Here is a 21828-nt window from a genome sequence, read left to right as displayed (position 1 = left end):
AGGTCAGACCTGAGGCATGCAGCGTTGTCAGGAAACAGAGCGTGTGGTGAATTCAGCATGAATCTCAGCTGCTCTCAGCCCTCACACACACACTCACACACACACACACACACACGGCCTTGCTTATTGTAGTATACTCTATTATGCGGTATTACTTTAATGCACTCTATAGTACAGTAGCCTGCGGTTTGAGACACAGCCGCCGTTCCTCGTTAATCCGATGCTGCAGCTGTTGGTTTAACGAGACGTCTGGATGCTGACTCGGATCTTTCTCCTTCTTCTTTCGCCTTTTAACTCCGCTGTAGTGTGTGTGAGTCACGGCATGACTGCATATAAAGCGCTGTAGATCTTATACGTACATATGTGTATATTTTTCTTTTCCTTCCAGGGATGAAATGATCAATCCACAAAGAAAACCACTGGAAAGTGTGAAAATGGCTATAATGTGCAGGAAAGATGGCTCCAGAGCCACTGACATGCATGTGTGAGCAGAGTCAGATAAGAAGAAAGTGCAGTAAAATTGGAGAAAAGACAATCATGGAATAAAGGAGTGAATCAGGGAGTAAATGATTGAGTCATGGAATAAATGGAGGTAAATCAAAATGAATGAATCATAAAGCCAGTGAGTCATGGAGTTAATGAGTTAATCCTTGACAGAATGAGTGATTCAGAGACTTAATGATTGAATCATGGAGTGAACTCTAAACGAGTGAGTTAGAGCTCAAACGTGCAGGTAACAAGTGAATCAGGGAGTTAATGAATAAACGAATGAATTAGTGTCTTAATGCATGAATTAGCATCTTAATGAGTGAATCAGTGTCTTAACGAGTGAACTGTCATCTTAATGAATGGATCAGTCTTATTGGTGAATCAGTGTCTTAATGAGTGATTTAGTGTCTTAACGAAAGGATCAGCATTTTAATGAGTGATTTAGTTTCTTAAGGATTGAATCAGTATCTTCATGAGTGAATCAATGTCTTAACAAGTGAATCAATGTCTTAACAAGTGAAGTATCATCTTAATGAATGAATGAATCACTGTCTTAATGAACAAATCAGCATCTTAACAACTGATTTAGTGCCTTAACGAGTGGATCAGCATCTTAACGAGTGAATAGGTTGCGTAATGAGTGAATCAGTTTCGTAACGAGTGAATCAGCATCTTGACGAGCGAATCAGTTTCGTAACAAGAGAATCAGTTTTGTAACAAGAGAATCAGTTTCGTAACGAGTGAATCAGCATCTTGACGAGTGAATCAGTTTCATAACAAGAGAATCAGTTTCATAACGAGCGAATCAGTTTCGTAACGAGCGAATCAGTTTCGTAACGAGCGAATCAGCATCTTGACGAGTGAATCAGTTTCATAACGAGTGAATCAGCATCTTAACGAATGATTTAATGTCTTAACGAGTGAATCAGAGAATCAGGCTGTGCGTGTATTTATTTATTTATTTTTCTAGTCACTGTACGTCACATCTTCAAGACTTTGAAGCAAATGAACAGAATTCGTTTAGAGATTGATTTCTAGTCATTTCTTTTCCTCATTGACTTTTTCCTGCGTAGTGAGAGTAAATCTGCTGTTTTGGAATCTGTGTATCGTCATGGATGAATTGTGCTGTGTGTGTGTGTGTGTGTGTAATTTAATTAAAACATGAGCATCACCATGGTAACTGTCTGTCTAATCTGCCGTATTACATATCTGCAGGGTAACTGAGCTACAGTATTACTAAAATCAAACTCACACACACACACACATATGTGCGCTTGCTACAGATTTATTTATTCTAAACCTTTTATCACAAATGCACTCTGCTGAGAGCAGAATGATGTGTTCTGATTGGCTGAGAGTAGTATGGTGTGTTCTGATTGACTGAGAGCAGTATGGTGTGTTCTGATTGGCTGAGAGAGGCACAGTGTGTTCTGATTGGCTGAGAGCAGTATGGTGTGTTCTGATTGGCTGAGAGAGGCACAGTGTGTTCTGATTGGCTGAGAGCAGTATGGTGTGTTCTGATTGGCTGAGAGAGGCACAGTGTGTTCTGATTGGCTGAGAGCAGTACGATGTTTTCTGATTGGCTGAGAGAGGCACAGTGTGTTCTGATTGGCTGAGAGCAGTATGATGTGTTCTGATTGGCTGAGAGCAGTACGATGTTTTCTGATTGGCTGAAAGCAGTACAGAGTGTTCTGATTGGCTGAGAGAATAGTAATGGGGTGAAATATATCAGTAATATTGTGATATGATACGGCTAACATGCTAAGCTACTCGATGCTATTCTTAGTGTGTAAAATTGTTCTGAGGTAAACTTGTTAAACCACGACGTTTCCTTGGAGTAAGGGTATTTCTGAGCGCTTGCTCTGTAAGCACACTTTTATTTTTATTCTAATGCCTTATATAGAAATAAAGACACGGTTCCTTTGCTCTTTCTTCGCGGTTCCTACGCGTCTGCCTGATAAAGTCAGCGGTTCTGTGATGACTGATCCTCTAGTGATCCATCATCACGCTCTCCGCTGTGTTTACACAGAGCTGGGCGTTCAGAGCTTCAGTGCGTTGGATAGAGTTACATGTTTGGAGAGAAAACGTGAACAAAAGGAAAAGCGTCGGTGGTTTTATTTGATGTTTTGTGAATGATGTCATCGCTTCAGCTCACGGCAATCTGTGACATTAATCTGTTAACAAGCAGCATACAGTTACACTCCATCACTTAGCACTAATATATTAACAGTACAGTGTGTTCTGATTGGCTGAGAGAAGTACAATGTATTATGATTGGCTGAGAGCAGTACAGTGTGTTCTGATTGGCTGAGAGAGGTACACTGTTTTCTGATTGGCTGAGAGAGGCACAGTGTGTTCTGACTGACTGAGAGAGAATGGTGTATTATGATTGGCTGAGAGTAGTATGGTGTGTTCTGATTGGCTGAGAGCAGTACGGTGTGTTCTGATTGGCTGAGAGCAGTACAGTGTGTTCTGATTGGCTGAGAGCAGTACAGTGTGTCCTGATTGGCTGAGAGAGGTACATTGTGTTCTGATTGGCTGAGAGCAATATGGTGTGTTCCCATTGGCTAAGAGATGAATGGTGTGTTCTGATTGGCTGAGAGATGAATGGCGTGTTCTGATTGGCTGAGAGCAGTACAGTGTGTCCTGATTGGCTGAGAGCAGTACAGTGTGTCCTGATTGGCTGAGAGAGGTACGGTGTGTTCTGATTGGCTGAGAGCAGTACGGTGTGTTCCCATTGGCTAAGAGATGAATGGTGTGTTCTGATTGGCTAAGAGATGAATGGTGTGCTCTGATTGGCTGAGAGAGGTACATTGTGCTCTGATTGGCTGAGAGAGGTACGGTGTGTTCTGATTGGCTGAGAGCAGTTATTGGGGTGGAAATAGGGACAGATAGCCCAGTTGGATCCTGGCTTGTTTTTCATCGGGGTGAGCTGCTGTTTTTAGATCAAATGGCACAGAACCAGAAGCTAGACGGGTATTTACGAGGTGAGAAGTAGGTGCAGCAATATCCTACTGGCATGACGATGCGTTAGATTTCTTGGATAACTCTGTAGGAAAAGATGGAGAGACGCTTCAGGATGAAAAACATGGACTGGAGAAGAGAGGCAGTGGAAAAAATTGGCAGATTGAGTCAATTTTATTAAAATAAAAATGTAGAAATGAGTCACAGCTCATCAGATCCCGAGGGAGCAGCTACGGGGGAGTCATTCGCTAATGACAGGGAGGAGAGGTTCGGTTCTGCGCTGTGTAATATTGATCATCGGCGAAAAAAGCAGACAGTATTAAGTGCAGAAATGTTGGCAGAACAAAATAAATGTTTTGTGAGTTGAATGTTGTATGTTGAGTTGAAGAAACTTGCTGAAAACCTGTGGTCTGGTCTGAAGAGTACACAAGAGTCCCTGAGAAGGGAATAAAACATGAAGTGGAGTTACTGCTATCACCCCAAAGATGATTATTTTCCTATAACAGCATATCCCTGAGTGTTTTATTTCTCTTACACCACAGCAGTTTAGCAACGATTCTTGTGAAACGAGTGAGTTCCTGTTGTCGCTAACGTTATAGCAGCTATAAACAGTCGTTTCCTCACCAGCCTCTCTTTATTGTTTCTCTTGACGTTAATAAGATAAAAACGCAGCTTGTTTCACATGTTACCGAGAAACCGCGAAGAAGCGTAAACTCCTCTGTCCTGAAGATGTATGATGTAATATAAACCTGCGCTACTGTCAGAGCTGCGGTTATAGAAAACTAATCAACACCTTCTGACCAATCAGAGTCCAGAATTCAACAGCTTACAAACCGATAGCAGCACTAGAACTCTGATGTGGTTTTCAACGTTGCCTTATATAATAGATTCATCCTGTTTTTTTCCTTTAATGTTCTTCCTGTGCTCTCGCCACTTCCGCTCTGTGGTGCCTGTTGACCTCTGACCTCTGACCCCCCAAGCCTCGAACAGTACAGGGGGAACAGACGCTAATAGACTGTGCATCGAGTGGCACATTTTTTCACCGCCTCAGTCACAGAGAGACATTCTTCCTGTGCCAAATTCCCTCAGTGGGAAAAAAAAGGAAAGAGGGAAAAAATGGAGGGGAAAAAAGAAAGAGAGAGAGAGAGGTCTTTGTGTGGCTTTAGTCGTGTGGTTTTTTTTTTTTTTTTTTTTTTATTGTTGCCGTGTGAATGAAGAGAACAGCGACTGTGTGTTTATTCCTGATTTACAGTAGAAGTAAATGAACCCAACGTGCTGTGGGTAATTGACAAAATTATTGCTGCCCTTTAAGCGAAAAATGGGAAAAACCACAAAAAAGAAAAAAATATTGTTAAAGTACAGCTATAAAACTGTACAGTGTTTCTGTATGTCCAAATAACATGCTTATGCTTTCATTTATTTTCACAAAGGGTGCCAATAATTATGGAGGTGACTGTAATGAGTGTATTAAATGTATGATTTGAAAAACAAAGCGAAGCAGAAATATAACTAGGAGAAACTTTACTAGCTATGTTAAAAATATATAACTAAAAGCTAGCATTGCTAATCATTTTGTTTGTCTTAGCATTCATTAATTCGCCAGACGCCATAAAGCGCTAACGCTGCTAATAATAAACGGTGCAGAATTGTATTTCTAACTATTTCCGAGTAATAATTGTGATGAACTGATGCTAGTGCAAGATATTTCACATGGATTTTATGCTAATGTTTGACTTTTGTCAAAAAAAAATTGTTTAAATGGTTTCAGGCTTTTTTCTTTAAGCAAAGGGTGCCAATAATTACGGACTTGACCGTATGTGTCGTGGTGTGTGTTAAATGCTAGCAGCGCTAGTAAGAAAATAAGTTTTTAAGAAGTTTACCGTTTGAAAAATAACGCTAAGCAGAAATATTGCTAGCAGATCTTAAATCTTATTAGCTTCCATTCATGACTAGCTGTGCTAAAAGCTAGCAATGCTAATCATCTCCACAATTGCATAAGCACTTTTTTTGTTCCTGTTAGCATCCATTCATTGCCAGACACCTAAAAGCTGATTATAAATGACGATAATTTATCTTTCTAACCATTGCACAACTGTTTGTGCGTGTGTGTGTGTGTGTTTTCCTGCGTTGCCATCTTAGCAGTACACAGTGAGCGCTAGGCGCTAAACTGTTTAGCACATAAAGAGTTTTTTTTCCTTTCCAAAACATGACCTTTCCCTCCTCCCTCGCTCTCTCTCGCTCCCTCCCTACTGAGTGCACTACAGCGAGTCCTCCTGCGCTAACACATGCTAACACACAAGCTAGCACATGCTCACACACCCATTTTAATTCAGTAAAGGCACACACCCTGTGTGTGTGTGTGTGTGTGTGTGAGTGTGAGGGCCGAGACATTCTGAGATTCTTCATGCTGAATTTACCACACACTCTGTTTCATTTCAAGGCTGCATGCCTCAGACCTGACCAGGCCTCTGACCTCTGACCCTTATCAAGCAGCCTGGCCCGACCTCTGACCTCTGACCCTTATCAAGCAGCACTCCAGAGAGTCAGTGGGTCGTGGGGTCAAACACGGACACAAAACAGAAAGGTTCACATTTAGTAACACTGTCTGTGGGTCTATCTCTCTCTCTTTCTCTCTCTCTCTGTCTTTGTATCTGTCTTTCTATCTATCTGTTTGTTTGTCTCTTTTCTCTGAGGATTTCCTGCAGAGTTCATTATGTTGATTTGAAAAGGAAAGATGAAGAGGATGTTTACAGTCACTCTGAAGAAAAAAGCTTTTCACACACACACACACACACACACACACACACTCAGTAACATTGCACTGGAACACTTCGTGCTGCGACACGCTGTTCTGAGACAGGAACACACTGCGGGAGAGTAAGATTACTGAGTGACATCATCATGATGATGGAGTGACAAAAAAAAAAGGTCCAACATGGCCGTCTCACATCTGTGTGTGTGTGTGTGTGTGTGTGTGTGTGTGTGTGTGTGAGTTGTAGGTCCAAAATGGCTGCCTTGCGGTTTGTGTGTGTGTCTGTGTGTGTATGTGTGGGTGAGAGAGAGAGAGTTGTAGGTTCAAAATGGCCACCTCACAGTTTGTGTGTGTGTGTGTGTGTGTGTGGGCTATAGGGCCCAATGAGGCTACCATGCATCTGTGTGTGTGAGTGTGTGTGTGTGAGTGTGTGTGTGAGTGTGTGAGAGAGAAAGAGAGAGAGTTGTAGGTCCAAAATGGCCACCGCACATCAGTATGTTTGAGCTGTTGAGTCCAACATGGCCACGTCACATGAGTGTGTGTATGTAGGTAGGTGTGTGTGTGTGTGTTGGTGTGTGTGTATGAGTGAGCTATAGGGTCCAACATGGCCGTCTCACATTGGTGTGTGTGTGTGTGTGTGTGTGTGTGTGTGTTTGTGTGTTTGTGTGTGTGTGCGAGTTGTGGAGTCCAACATGGCCACCTCACATGAGTGTATGTGTATGTTGGTGTGTATGTGTGTGTGTGTGTGTATGAGTGAGCTATAAGGTCCAACATGGCTGCCTCACATTGGTGTGTGTGTGTGTGTGCGTGCGTGCGCGAGTTGTAGAGTCCAACATGGCCGCCTCACATTAGTGTGTTTTGTTTGTGTTATTATTCATCTGTTGCCTTACAAAACTAATATAATGATGCATTTCCTTCAGTCTGTCTCTAACTAGTTACCATGGCTACAAACACACTTCACTCTGAATAGAAAAGGAAGAGTGTGTGTGTGTGTGTTCTTTATTCCCTCTCTGGTGTGTTACAGTTACCTGTTTTTATGTGAGTGCTGAATTTGTCTGTATATAAAGAATAAATAAAGGAAACGACAAGGCTACAGACAATGGAGCTAAAAAAAAAGTTTATATTCCTGACGGTTCATCCGCATAAAATACGTAATGGTTTCATGCTAGCTAAATTGTTAAATCATTATCATCAAGTCTACTCACTGCAAAGAGACTGTATTGTGCAGTTGTTTATCATAATCATGAATTTTGAATTATTTTTGACACACTGTAAGGACCAGGTATTTACAGTGATGAGGGGACGGAGCTAAAGTGGCAGTGAGGAAAACCAGGAAGTAGGAACAACTATTTTTATTGCGTTTTTGTTTTTTTTTTTGTCTGTGTTTAAGGTCAATCTATATTTAAGAGACAAACTAAAAAGTGACGTAATGTGATTTAGACAACTTAAAATTACGACTTGTAGAATTACAAGAAGAATTCAGCTAATTTGTTTAAGGCTAAAATTAGGTGTTAAAAGAGATTTTTTGCTGTAAGTGTAAGTGTTTTTTGTTTTTTAGCCAAATCTAAGGCAAAAATAAATCCGACTGTGGAATGTGTGGGGCTGAAAACATCCTCATAAAACTCATAAAACGTAAAACCTCGTAAAATCCTGCAATGGAAAAAGCTAAACATTTACTAAGTGTGTGTAGAAATCATAGTAGAACACTAAAGAAATGATTAGACAATTATATAAATATAAGAGATATAAATATAAAACTAGCTTCAAACATTTTGTCTGTGGCATTGAGTGTTTTTCCAGTTTAGCAGTTTGCAAAAAATCTAAAAAAAAAACACTGCAAACCGAAACACACTTCATGTTTGATTCACTTCATCGAGTCGAGTCGATTCAGAGTCGAATCACTTTTGTAGTGAGAAAGCGATTCAAGTCTGTAAAGGTTTGCTTTTACTTTTTTTTTTTTTTTTTCAAAAAATATTTCTGACCAATAAACAAAATTATAAACGAATGAGGTTTTTATGTACCTGAGAAAACAAGTGTTTTTTTGTTCCTTTTTTGGTTCGTGCCAAACAAAACTAAATAACCAACTAACCGAAAGAATCACTTTCCCTCTGATTCACACTCGACAAACGGACTAAAAATCAAATGTTTTAAAAAAAATAAAGTCTTTTAAATGCACTGAGCTTTAGATCTTCTACACTGTGGATGTAAACTTGCTCAATCTGCTGACTCTTTGTCCTTTTCTGACCCTGAATATGGCCGACGTGACAATCTGGTCAGTTTGACATCATCATTGCGGATCTTATTAAAACCGAAGAGTGTGGATTGAAAGCACGTAATACGTAAAGAGCAATCAGTGTGTGTGTGTGTGTGTGTTTAATGATCTGTTCATTTAATTAAAGTGATTAGAGTGAGAGTTTTGACAGATTCTAATTACAGCACATCATTATAATGAGTATCATTATGGAATATGACATACAGAGAGTGTGTGTAGTTAAAACTGATGCCCTGGAGTTATGTGTGTGTGTGTGTGTGTGAGAGAGAGAGAGAGAGAGAGAGAGTTATTAATCATCTAGTGTTTTGACCTTGGTTTTTCTAATAAGCATTAAATAATTTTTTTTATAAAGTCTTATCATATTCAAGTCCTTTTTTGGGCTGTGTTCCAAATAATATTATATTCCTGCTCTCACTACGTAGTGCACTACGGATCATGCTACACCACAGAGTGTTATTTCTGACCCAGAAGAGTAGCATGTGTGCTACGTAGTGCGCACTACTTCGCACATGAGGGTGAAATGAGAGTTAGATGGGTGTTTACCTGTGAGAAGATGCTGACTCGGTAGAAGTGTGTGTTTAGGATGGGTGTAACAGGGTGTGTGTTCGTCTGCTGTAAATCTTCCTAAGAGACAGGAGCAACAATTTCAAACACACACAAAAACAAACACACACACACACTTTGTTATTTCGAGCTGAGTGTTGTGGGGAATTTAGCGTGATTACAGACTTTCACTGTTGAAATGTTAACAATAAGCGGTCGCTCGGCTCTGACGTTCTCATCTGAGGATTTGAGTAGATCCTCACGCTGGGTTCAGAACGCTGATGTTCCTCGGTTCTTTATAAGAAATGGAGAGAAGTGCAGCAGAACGTTCAGGTGAAGGCAGTAAAGTCTTTCTATTATAATGGAAAATAATGGAAATGGAAGCGTATCTCAGTAGGCTTGTCTTCGATTTCACAGATGTAAATGTAAGTGACTCTGAGTGGGTGTGACTTCGAGTCCATATATGGAAATGAAGGCTCTGAGTGGGTGTGTCTTTGAGTTCATATATGGAAATTAAGGCTCTGAGTGGGTGTGTCTGTTCAATAGAAATGGGAGAGGTTCTCTAAGTGGGCATGTCTTTGAGTACATATATGGAAATCAGTGAATATCTGAGTGTGTCTCAAAATGGAAGCAACTTTGAGTGGGCGTGGCTTTAAGACCAATATAGGAATGTGGGTGTGTCCTTGAATCAATATATGGGAATGAGAGAGGCTGTGACTGGGCATGTGTATGAATCCATATATTGAAATGGAAGTGTAACTAATTGGGCATAAATAGGAATGTGGGTGTGTCTTTAGGTTGATATATGGAAATAGGAGTGCCTCTGAGTGGGCGTGTCCTTGAGTCCGTGTATGGAAATGAGGGAGTATCTGAGGGGTGTGTTTTTGAGTCCAAATATGTAAATGAAAGGGGCTCTGAACCCATATAAGGAAATGAAAGCAGCTCTAAGAGGGTGTATCTTTGAGACCATATAGGGAAATGAGAGCAGCTCTGAGTGGGTGTGACTTTGAGTCCATATATGGACATGGGAGCAGCTCTGAGTGGGTGTGTCATTGACTCCATATACAGAAATGAGAGGGTGTGGCTTTAAAACCATAGATGGGAACGTGGGTGTATACTTGAGACGATATATGAATATGACAGGGTGTGTGAGTGGGTGTGTCTTTGAGTTCATATAAGGAAATGGAAGCAGCTCTAAGTAGGTGTGTCTTTGAATCTGTATATGGAAATAGAAGCAGCTTTGAGTGGGTGTGGCTTTAAGTTCATATATGGAAATGAGAGTGGCTCTGAGGGGCGTGTCTTTAAGTTAATATATGCAAATGAGATTGGCTAGGAGGGGCGTGTCTTTAAGTTCATATATGGAATTGAGAGCAGCTGTGAGGGGCGTGTCTTTAAGTTAATATTTGGAAATGAGAGCGGCTCTGAGGGGCGTGTCTTTAAGTTAATATTTGGAAATGAGAGCAGCTGCGAGGGGCGTGTCTTTAAGTTAATATATGCAAATGAGAGCGGCTCTGAGGGGCGTGTCTTTAAGTATATATTTGCAAATGAGAGCAGCTGTGAGGGGCGTGTCTTTAAGTTAATATATGCAAATGAGAGCGGCTCTGAGGGGCGGGAATTTTGAGTCTGTATACAGAAATGAGAGAGCTTCTAACTGGGTGTGTCTTTAAGAGTACAGATGGGAATGTGCGTGTGTCCTTCAGTCAATATTTGAAGCATGAATGAGTGAGTGGGCGTGTCTTTCAGACAACGTAGGGGGCGGGGTCTGTTGGGGGGGAAAGTGGAAGACCTGATAATATTTTCACTGCTAAAATTTGATAAACTGCCTCTAAATTTTCTGTATTTTTTTCCACAGGAGTGAAGTTGAAGCTGTAAGACATTGAGCAGGTAAAGCAGCAGCACTGGGCCTCTCAATTTCTCTTCTCTTCTTTTCTTTTCTTTTCTTTCCTTTCTTTAACCCAGGTGTCAAATTTCTCGACAAGTATAAGTGATATGTTATATATTTATATGTTTTAGAATGTTTCAACAGTCATGAAGAATTGTGAGTTACTCAGCATTTATCAGTGGTTTAATTATACCGAGAAAAATTAAAAGGTAAATTAAGGCCCTGTTAGGATTTCATTACTGATTAGCTACATCAGCGTTGTCACTCCAGACACCAAACACATGTTGGACTGCACTCAAAACTCAGTCAGGGCGGCTCGGTGTGTGTTTCATGTTGGCTCTGACTCATGTGCGTGTGTGTGTGTGTGAGACACACACACACATATACAGACACACACACACACACACACACACATATACAGGAGAGTGTTAAAAAAAAAAAAAGTTATCCTCTATCTAATGGGAAATTTCTCACAAGTGAGGTAACTCTCATATTTGGGATATTCCTCCTTATGGGAAACACACACACACACACTTTCAACAGAGGTCCTTCCCTTTAAGAAAGGCATAACACACACACACACACACTCACAGTGCAAGAGAAGAAGATAATACACAGCTTTGTCTGCAGTATGATCTGCGTGTTCACTCTGACACGAAGCAGATGTTACGAAGCGTCCGTCTGCGCAGACGAGTCCATTCTGCGATTTTATTTTAATAACGGCGTGTTTTGAGTTTTATGGTTGGACTTTGTGCGTCAGTAATAAAGACTTTTCATCCAGCAGAGCGCCGTGATTCCAGATGGAAATATGATTAGCCGTGAGATTTTCCTCTGATTTATGCAGCTCTTTTCCCCTCCGTCATTCTGCACTTCAGATTCAGACACAGTTCCTCTCGTCCCAAACCACCCCCTCTCCCCCCTGCCCTCCTCACACACACACACACACACACACACACACGCACACACGCACACACACACACTCCTGCAGGAAATAACAAGGATTAAAGCGCTCATGGGATCAGACGCTTGGAACGTTTCAGAGATGAACTCAGGTAGTCTGGGTCGTGACTGTCACGATGAATTTGACTCTTTAAAGAATAAAAAAGTCTTTAAGATCTCGGATTCCTCTCTCGTCATCTAACGTAAAGCTACTGAGACTCTTTCACTTAACTAACTTAGCTACCAAAATTTCGAAAAGTTGCGATTGTTCATTTTCTACGTATGTGTGAGATACAGAGCCACGATTTCAGCAACATCGATATTTGAACTGATTTTCTCAATTTCGTGCAAATTAGTTACGACGCTGTAAAGAAGCGGAAAAATCCAAACGATCGTTTCGTATACCTCTGACAATTCCTCGGACAGATCCTACTCCGCATGTGGTCCGACGTTTCTTCATTTCCCGCCTCACAAATTTAGTTCCTACCTGCAGTCATTTCCCGTTTACTGTTTGACGCATAAATGAAAGAAAAACGTATAACCTCGTTATGGTTTCATCGTCTCCTGTCATATATGACTCTCATTAAATGTACAGAGACGTTACGAAGAAAAATAAAGCTTGGAACGAAGTAGCAGAGATCGTTGGTGTTTCTGGTGAGTGTACGTAGCTAGTAGCTGTAGTTAGCTTGCCTTGCTAATCTAATCTGAGAACGAAGCTAGTACGAAGCCGAGTATGTAAAATGTAAATCAAAAAATCTACTTCTCTCCCTGATTAGTGTGTTATTTAATTTGCGTTTAACTAGTTAGCTTTATATATTGCTACAGGAAAAAAAAAAAAACGCCAGAAAGGCCACGCCCACAATCGTCAACACTAGATTTCTGCCACAAGAGACGAAGTACAAGCGATAACAGTGACTCATCACTCGCTAATGTGAACATAGGATTAACGTTAATTAGTAATTTTAAATGATAGCATCTAACAGATTAATCACAAATGTCATTCGCTGTCCCAAATGCTAACGAAGGGGAAAAATAATTCCCAGTGGATTGTGGGGGAAAATTGGCTTTAATGGTGTGTGTGTGTGTGACCGAGAGACCCAAACACACATAATGGCTTTATGTAACCGACACACACACACACACACACACACTATTATTTTTGTTTTGTGAGAAAATGCAGCAGGACACTTTCTCAGAGAGACGCAGAGATAAAGACGTCTGTTTTCGCACACTATCAGTCTGTGATTTGGGACGTAGCCACGGGTTGTTGCTTAGCTAGCTAATACCACTTGCTAAATAGTGTGCACTAGAGAACATAGCCACAAACGCAGCCTGGTTGTCATAGCAACCGGCGAACTTCATCAAGCATCGTAAACACTTTGCTAGCACAGCTAACATGGCTAGACATGGTGTATTATTTTCACTGTTTCGTAGAGTAGTTTGTGATCTAGAACAGTCGTAAGCGGTTGCCGGTTGTCATGGTAACCAGGAAATTTCATAGCTACTAGATGCATTGTTAGCTAGTAAGGTTTATAACGCTTCCTTTAAAGTATAAGCTACTTTTAACATTTTAACGCAGTCTATTTAGTATGGTAGGTCAGATTTGGAATAAAGTGTTCCATGGTGGTCAGTTGTTATGGCAACAGCTAAAATGTAAACACCTAGCTAGTACAGCTAGCATCACTTGGTAAATAGTGAGGAAAACAGACAGAGTACTATTTTACACACTATTTAGTACTGTAGCATGCGATTTGGGATGCAGCCCATGTCTGTGTGAAGATGGATGTAATCAGAGTTTGGAGTAAACGCTGACATAGCAAGTGTGTGTTCCAGCTTCTCCACACACACACACACACACACACACACACACACACTTTGTTGTGACTCTCTGCAGGACTATAAATTGTTCCTCTCTAGTTTTTTTTCCTCAGTCTGTCAGAACAAGCTCATAAACTGGAGCTCTGACCCAATAGTTAGCGTTAGCTTGTATTAGCGAGGATCAGGTCTCATAATAAAACACACTGATACACAAAACACTGTTTCCAGAGCGGCACACCCGCTGCTAAAGGAACTAGCTGCCTACACTGCGTTCTGCTGTGCTAATTAAACACAGCCATGTGGCCTAATCCTGTTCAGGAATGCTAACAGTTAATGGCTTGCGGAAGATGAAAGCTGATGGTGCGGCAGGATTTAATTTTCCCTTGCTAACTGTTCTTCATTGACTCATTCATCGTTAGCATGGCTCCTCATGCTTCCACACACACACACACACACACACACACACACTTCCTTTCCTTTTCTTTTTTTAACATATTGTTTTATTATCCCTTAATCTTAACCTTCGCTCCGTTTCACTGCCTTGGTTGTAAAGCAGAGCTTGAAACCAGCCCATTTCTCTCTTTCTGTTTAGTCTCGTTGTCATTTTTCTGTCTCTGTGGTGTTATGATTGAAGGAACCGTGCTCCTGTGTGGTGAGTGTTGGTTGTCATTAGCGTGCTCGTTACTGTCTCTGTAACGAGCTGAGTTAATTACAGTGACAGTGTGGATGTGAGTGCTGTGTGTAAGCGAGCGGTTGATTACGGATGTGCTTGTTATGTTCACGCTGATGTTTGTATTGAAGCGCTGCAGTGGGACTTGTTCTAACATGACCCCTCTAAACACCACCACCATCAACAAAAACCACGCAGCACTGAGGAAAAGATAAAAGAGTGATTAATCTGGGTGAAGCTTATAGACCTGATTACTGGATTATTGAACTAGGGGGCGGAGTTACTGAAGCAGATGGTGGAGAAATTTGAGATACTGTACAGGGATGGAGAAAGTGTGTTAGGCAGGTGTCACTGAGATTGAGGATGATGTTACAGGATGAAAAGGGTCAAGGGTTTGAGTTACTGTGTTATAGGTTAGGCTTATTAAGGTAGTAAGTGGGGTTACTGAGATAGAGGTTTGGGTTTTTGGGGGTAGTGGGTGGGGTTATTGAGGTAAAGAGTGGTGTTACTGAGGTAGTGGGTGGGGTTATTGAGGTAGAGAGTGGTGTTATTGAGGTAGAGCGCGGTGTTATTGAAATAGAGAGTGGTGTTATTGAAATAGAGAGTGGTGTTATTGAGGTGGAGAGCGGGGTTATTGAGGTAGAGAGTGGGGTTATTGAGGTAGAGAGTGGGGTTATTGAGGTAGAGAGCGGTGTTATTGAGTTAGAGAGTGGTGTTATTGATGTAGAGAGTGGTGTTATTGAAATAGAGAGTGGTGTTATTGAGGTGGAGAGCGGTGTTATTGATGTAGAGAATGGGGTTATTGAGGTAGAGAGTGGGGTTATTGAGGTAGAGAGCGGGGTTTTTGAGTTACAGAGCGGTGTTATTGAGTTAGAGAGTGGTGTTATTGATGTAGAGAATGGTGTTATTGAGGTAGAGGGTGGGGTTGTTGAGATATAGATTGGGGTTATTGAGGTAGAGAATGGTGTTATTGAGGTAGAGGGTGGGGTTGTTGAGATATAGAATGGGGTTATTGAGGTAGAGAATGGCGTTATTGAGGTAGAGAGCGGGGTTATTGAGGTAGAAAGTGGTGTTATTGAAATAGAGAGTGGTGTTATTGATGCAGAGAATGGGGTTATTGAAATAGAGAGTGGTGTTATTGAGGTAGAGAGTGGTGTTATTGAGGTAGAGAGTGGTGTTATTGAAATAGAGAGTGGTGTTATTGATGTAGAGAATGGGGTTATTGAAATAGAGAGTGGTGTTATTGATGTAGAGAATGGGGTTATTGAAATAGAGAGTGGTGTTGTTGAGGTAGAAAGTGGTCTTATTGAAATAGAGAGTGGTGTTATTGATGCAGAGAATGGGGTTATTGAAATAGAGAGTGGTGTTATTGAGGTAGAGAGTGGTGTTATTGAGGTAGAGAGTGGTGTTATTGAAATAGAGAGTGGTGTTACTGATGTAGAGAATGGGGTTATTGAAATAGAGAGTGGTGTTATTGAAGTAGAGAGTGGTGTTATTGATGTAGAGAATGGGGTTATTGAAATAGAGAGTGGTGTTATTGATGTAGAGAATGGGGTTATTGAGGTAGAGCGTGGTGTTATTGAGGTAGAGAGTGGTGTTATTGAGGTAGAGAGTGGTGTTATTGAAATAGAGAGTGGTGTTATTGAGGTAGAGAGTGGTGTTATTGATGTAGAGAGTGGTCTTATTGAAATAGAGAGTGGTGTTATTGAGGTAGAGAGTGGTGTTATTGAGGTAGAGAGTGGTGTTATTGATGTAGAGAGTGGTGTTATTGATGTAGAGAGTGGTGTTATTGAGGTAGAGAGTGGTGTTATTGAGGTAGAGAGTGGTGTTATTGATGTAGAGAGTGGTGTTATTGAAATAGAGAGTGGTGTTATTGAGGTAGAGAGTGGTGTTATTGAAATAGAGAGTGGTGTTATTGAGGTAGAGAGTGGTGTTATTGAGGTAGAGAGTGGTGTTATTGATGTAGAGAGTGGTGTTATTGAGGTAGAGAGTGGTGTTACTGATGTAGAGAGTGGTGTTATTGAAATAGAGAGTGGTGTTATTGATGTAGAGAATGGGGTTATTGAAATAGAGAGCGGGGTTATTGAGGTAGAGAGTGGTGTTATTGAGGTAGAGAGTGGTGTTATTGAGGTAGAGAGTGGTGTTATTGATGTAGAGAGTGGTGTTATTGAGGTAGAGAGTGGTGTTATTGATGTAGAGAATGGGGTTATTGAAATAGAGAGCGGGGTTATTGAGGTAGAGAGTGGTGTTATTGAGGTAGAGAGTGGTGTTATTGAGGTAGAGAGTGGTGTTATTGATGTAGAGAGTGGTGTTATTGAGGTAGAGAGTGGTGTTATTGATGTAGAGAATGGGGTTATTGAAATAGAGAGTGGTGTTATTGATGTAGAGAATGGGGTTATTGAAATAGAGAGTGGTGTTATTGATGTAGAGAATGGGGTTATTGAAATAGAGAGTGGTGTTATTGATGTAGAGAATGGGGTTATTGAAATAGAGAGTGGTGTTATTGATGTAGAGAGTGGTGTTATTGAGGTAGAGAGTGGTGTTATTGAGGTAGAGAGTGGTGTTATTGATGTAGAGAATGGGGTTATTGAAATAGAGAGTGGTGTTGTTGAGGTAGAGAGTGGTGTTATTGATGTAGAGAATGGGGTTATTGAAATAGAGAGTGGTGTTATTGATGTAGAGAGTGGTGTTATTGAGGTAGAGAGTGGTGTTATTGAGGTAGAGAGTGGTGTTATTGAGGTAGAGAGTGGTGTTATTGATGTAGAGAATGGGGTTATTGAAATAGAGAGTGGTGTTGTTGAGGTAGAGAGTGGTGTTATTGATGTAGAGAATGGGGTTATTGAAATAGAGAGTGGTGTTATTGAGGTAGAGAATGGGGTTATTGAAATAGAGAGTGGTGTTATTGAGGTAGAGAATGGGGTTATTGAAATAGAGAGTGGTGTTATTGAAATAGAGAGTGGTGTTATTGAGGTAGAGAGTGGTGTTATTGAGGTAGAGAGCGGGGTTATTGAGGTAGAGAGCGGGGTTGTTTAGTTAGAGAGTGGTGTTATTGAGGTAGAGAGTGGTGTTATTGAGGTAGAGAGTGGTGTTATTGAGGTAGAGAGTGGTGTTATTGAGGTAGAGAGTGGTGTTATTGAAATAGAGAGTGGTGTTATTGAGGTAGAGAGTGGTGTTATTGAAATAGAGAGTGGTGTTATTGAGGTAGAGAGTGGTGTTATTGAGGTAGAGAGTGGTGTTATTGATGTAGAGAGTGGTGTTATTGAGGTAGAGAGTGGTGTTACTGATGTAGAGAGTGGTGTTATTGAAATAGAGAGTGGTGTTATTGATGTAGAGAATGGGGTTATTGAAATAGAGAGCGGGGTTATTGAGGTAGAGAGTGGTGTTATTGAGGTAGAGAGTGGTGTTATTGAGGTAGAGAGTGGTGTTATTGATGTAGAGAGTGGTGTTATTGAGGTAGAGAGTGGTGTTATTGATGTAGAGAATGGGGTTATTGAAATAGAGAGTGGTGTTATTGATGTAGAGAGTGGTGTTATTGAGGTAGAGAGTGGTGTTATTGATGTAGAGAATGGGGTTATTGAAATAGAGAGTGGTGTTATTGATGTAGAGAATGGGGTTATTGAAATAGAGAGTGGTGTTATTGATGTAGAGAGTGGTGTTATTGAGGTAGAGAGTGGTGTTATTGAGGTAGAGAGTGGTGTTATTGATGTAGAGAATGGGGTTATTGAAATAGAGAGTGGTGTTGTTGAGGTAGAGAGTGGTGTTATTGATGTAGAGAATGGGGTTATTGAAATTGAGAGTGGTGTTGTTGAGGTAGAGAGTGGTGTTATTGATGTAGAGAATGGGGTTATTGAAATAGAGAGTGGTGTTATTGAGGTAGAGAATGGGGTTATTGAAATAGAGAGTGGTGTTATTGAGGTAGAGAATGGGGTTATTGAAATAGAGAGTGGTGTTATTGAAATAGAGAGTGGTGTTATTGAGGTAGAGAGTGGTGTTATTGAGGTAGAGAGTGGTGTTATTGAGGTAGAGAGCGGGGTTATTGAGGTAGAGAGCGGGGTTGTTTAGTTAGAGAGTGGTGTTATTGAGGTAGAGAGCGGGGTTATTGAGGTAGAGGGTGGGGTCATTGAGGTGGTAGTACCATGTATCCGATTATTTTCACCAGTGTCACGACCAGGGGCTGGTGTGCCTGAGTGATACAGGATGTACACACTTCCTGTTGACGTCTGATGTCCTGTTGACTATCATTAAGTTCACCAAGGAGAAGCACAGACTTATGAATGGAGCACAGCTGTGTGTGTGTGTGTGTGTGTGAGAGAGAGGGAGAGAGAGAGAGAACAGCTGGTCTTTTCAGTCATTTCGCCTGATGAATTGATTTGGACGATACTGAAAAGGGGTAATTTGGGACTTTTTCAGACCACAAAGCACATCATCTTGTCTGGACTAAACAGACATCCAACTTACAGCTCATCCCTGACTAGCACACACGCTAAAGAGATAATCGTGAAGGTTAACTCAGAAGTTAATTAATCATTTGAAAATGCTAGCGTCTAACTGATTACTCTCAAATGTCATTCATTGGCACTTTGCTAACAAATAACCTAAATGTTAGAACGTAACTGACAGCAACTGATCGCAAGTGCCAAGTACCAATGGTTAACCATGATTAACAAACCTAAATGCTAGCTATCCCCAGTATGCTAGTTAACATATTAAAATAATCCAACTAGAGGACTTAGACTCGGCATTTGAAGAGTTGTTATTTTTAAATGTGTTGTATTTGTTGAGTGGTCAGTGCTCCAGGGATTTAAGTGCTTTTGAATTGCACTGGAAGGGTTATTGTGTTTAAATGCAAGCTAAACCAAATGTTTGCTAATTCAAATGTAAGTTAAAAATTGCAGATGCTAGTAGCTAAACCAAATGAAGGTGGCTAGTCATGTGAATTAGCTAACATTTGGGTTAGATTCTAGCATTTGGCATTTCATTCAAGTCCCTGCAGCACTGATCACTCATTAGTCGCAACACTTTATGAGCCACAACCAATCACAGTTCTTGGAATGCTGAAGTCTGAGTCCTAGTCCGAGCATTAGTTAACCCAAACTAGCAACTAACTGCAATCACCAATGACTAAACCAAGCATTAGCATCTAACAAATGGCTAAACACTAGCTCAGGTGATTGTTGGCTACAGTGTGTATGGAAGAGTTATAGTGCATTTTTGGAGACTGGTATAACTCCAGATGATACACTGGGGAACAGTTTAGCTGTGCAGGTGTTGACGTTGTGTGTGTGTGTGTGTGTGTGTGTAGGGTAAGGGGAGGGAATGTCTCATAGTTTCCCCTCATATGAAACCCGAGCCGATGTGGAGCTGGAGGAAACGCTTGCGTGGACATTTCAGGAAAACACAGTCAGCTGATAATTGCACGGCTAAATGTTTGCTGGAAAACGCAGCGTAGAGAGCGGATCGTTTCAGCCGCCACCACGCCGCCATGTTTCTGCTGTAATGACTGTGTGTCGGTGTAAAACCCGTTATTTTCTGTATTCTTGTTTGGGCTCCAGTCGTACAGTCTACACAACTTGTCCTATATCTGCTGTAGCAAATGCAGACGGTCCCCTTAGTGATGAAATCAAATACACGAGTGCGCCATTATGGAATAAATAAATAAAAATTAAGAATGAAAACCAAATTCTACACAAATTTTTACCAATTTGTTAAGAATGATGATTTAATCATCCATATTTATAAAGTAACAGTTTAATTGTTATTTCTCTTAAATTATATATTTAATTTTGTCACAAATGGAATGTCATAGTTGCTCAGCTTGGAAAAAAAGAATTGTATTTTTTAGAAACACACAACTTCTGTGCCAGTTGTGTATCCAAATAGATATCAGTGTCCGTGGTGATATTTTAAAAATAATGTTCTTTATAAAATATTTAATGGTTTTTAAGGATTCTGAGACCTTAAATGTAAAGTAACTATCACCTTTATTTTAGAAATTGAGACTTTTTAGGACAAATGTTTTGCATTATTTTCGGTGATGTTACTGTCAGTGGTCTTACTGTCAGCAGTGATATTTTAACAGTGAAAGGTGTTAGTGTCAACAGTGTTACTGTCACTGATATTACTGTCAGTGGTGTTACTGTCAGTGGTGTTACTGTCAGTGGTCTTACTATCAGTGGTGTTACTGTCGCTGATATTACTATCAGTGGTGTTACTGTCACTGATATTACTGTCAGTGATATTACTGTCACTGATATTACTGTCAGTGGTGTTACTGTCATTGATATTACTGTTAGTGGTGTTACTGTCACTGATATTACTGTCAGTGGTGTTACTGTCATTGATATTACTGTCAGTGATATTACTGTCAGTGGTGTTACTGTCACTGATATTACTGTCAGTGGTGTTACTGTCACTGATATTACTGTCAGTGATATTTCTGTCACTGATATTACTGTCAGTGGTGTTACTGTCATTGATATTACTGTCAGTGGTGTTACTGTCAGTGGTGTTACTGTCACTGATATTACTGTCAGTGATATTACTGTCACTGATATTACTGTCAGTGGTGTTACTGTCATTGATATTACTGTCAGTGGTGTTACTGTCACTGATATTACTGTCAGTGGTGTTACTGTCATTGATATTACTGTCAGTGATATTACTGTCAGTGGTGTTACTGTCACTGATATTACTGTCAGTGGTGTTACTGTCATTGATATTACTGTCAGTGATATTTCTGTCACTGATATTACTGTCAGTGGTGTTACTGTCACTGATATTACTGTCAGTGATATTACTGTCAGTGGTGTTACTGTCACTGATATTACTGTCGCTGATATTACTGTCACTGATATTACTGTCAGTGATATTACTGTCAGTGGTGTTACTGTCACTGATATTACTGTCAGTGATATTACTGTCAGTGGTGTTACTGATATTACTGTCAGTGGTGTTACTGTCATTGATATTACTGTCACTGATATTACTGTCAGTGGTGTTACTGACACTGATGTTACTGTCAGTGGTGTTACTGTCAGTGGTGTTACTGACGCTGATGTTACTGTCAGTGGTGTTACTGTCGCTGATATTACTGTCAGTGGTGTTACTGTCGCTGATATTACTATCAGTGGTGTTACTGTCAGTGGTCTTACTATCAGTGGTGTTACTGTCGCTGATATTACTATCAGTGGTGTTACTGTCAGTGATATTACTGTCAGTGGTGTTACTGACACTGATGTTACTGTCAGTGGTGTTACTGTCACTGATATTACTGTCAGTGGTGTTACTGTCGCTAATATTACTGTCAGTGGTGTTACTGTCAGTGGTCTTACTATCAGTGGTGTTACTGTCGCTGATATTACTGTCAGTGGTGTTACTGTCGCTGATATTACTGTCAGTGGTGTTACTGACACTGATATTACTGTCAGTGGTGTTACTGTCAGTGATATTACTGTCAGTGGTGCTGGTGTCAGTGGTGTTACTGACACTGATATTACTGT

The 21828-nt window shown here is 40.6% G+C and overlaps 1 protein-coding gene across 1 annotated transcript in view; it reads left to right on the top strand.

Moving 5' to 3' along the window:
- Positions 1 to 21828, top strand: part of ppp2r3a (protein phosphatase 2, regulatory subunit B'', alpha) — a 70105-nt gene that overhangs the window by 1533 nt on the left and 46744 nt on the right. Inside the window, exon 2 of the mRNA XM_053239578.1 lies at positions 10873 to 10904. The gene's annotated coding sequence lies outside the window, so the exon portion shown is untranslated. The remainder of the gene's footprint in view (positions 1 to 10872; positions 10905 to 21828) is intronic.

The sequence above is a fragment of the Pangasianodon hypophthalmus genome, chromosome 14 (genome assembly GCF_027358585.1).
Source record: "Pangasianodon hypophthalmus isolate fPanHyp1 chromosome 14, fPanHyp1.pri, whole genome shotgun sequence".
NCBI classification, from domain to species: Eukaryota; Metazoa; Chordata; class Actinopteri; order Siluriformes; family Pangasiidae; genus Pangasianodon; species Pangasianodon hypophthalmus.
This window is presented reverse-complemented; position numbering and strand designations above follow the sequence as displayed.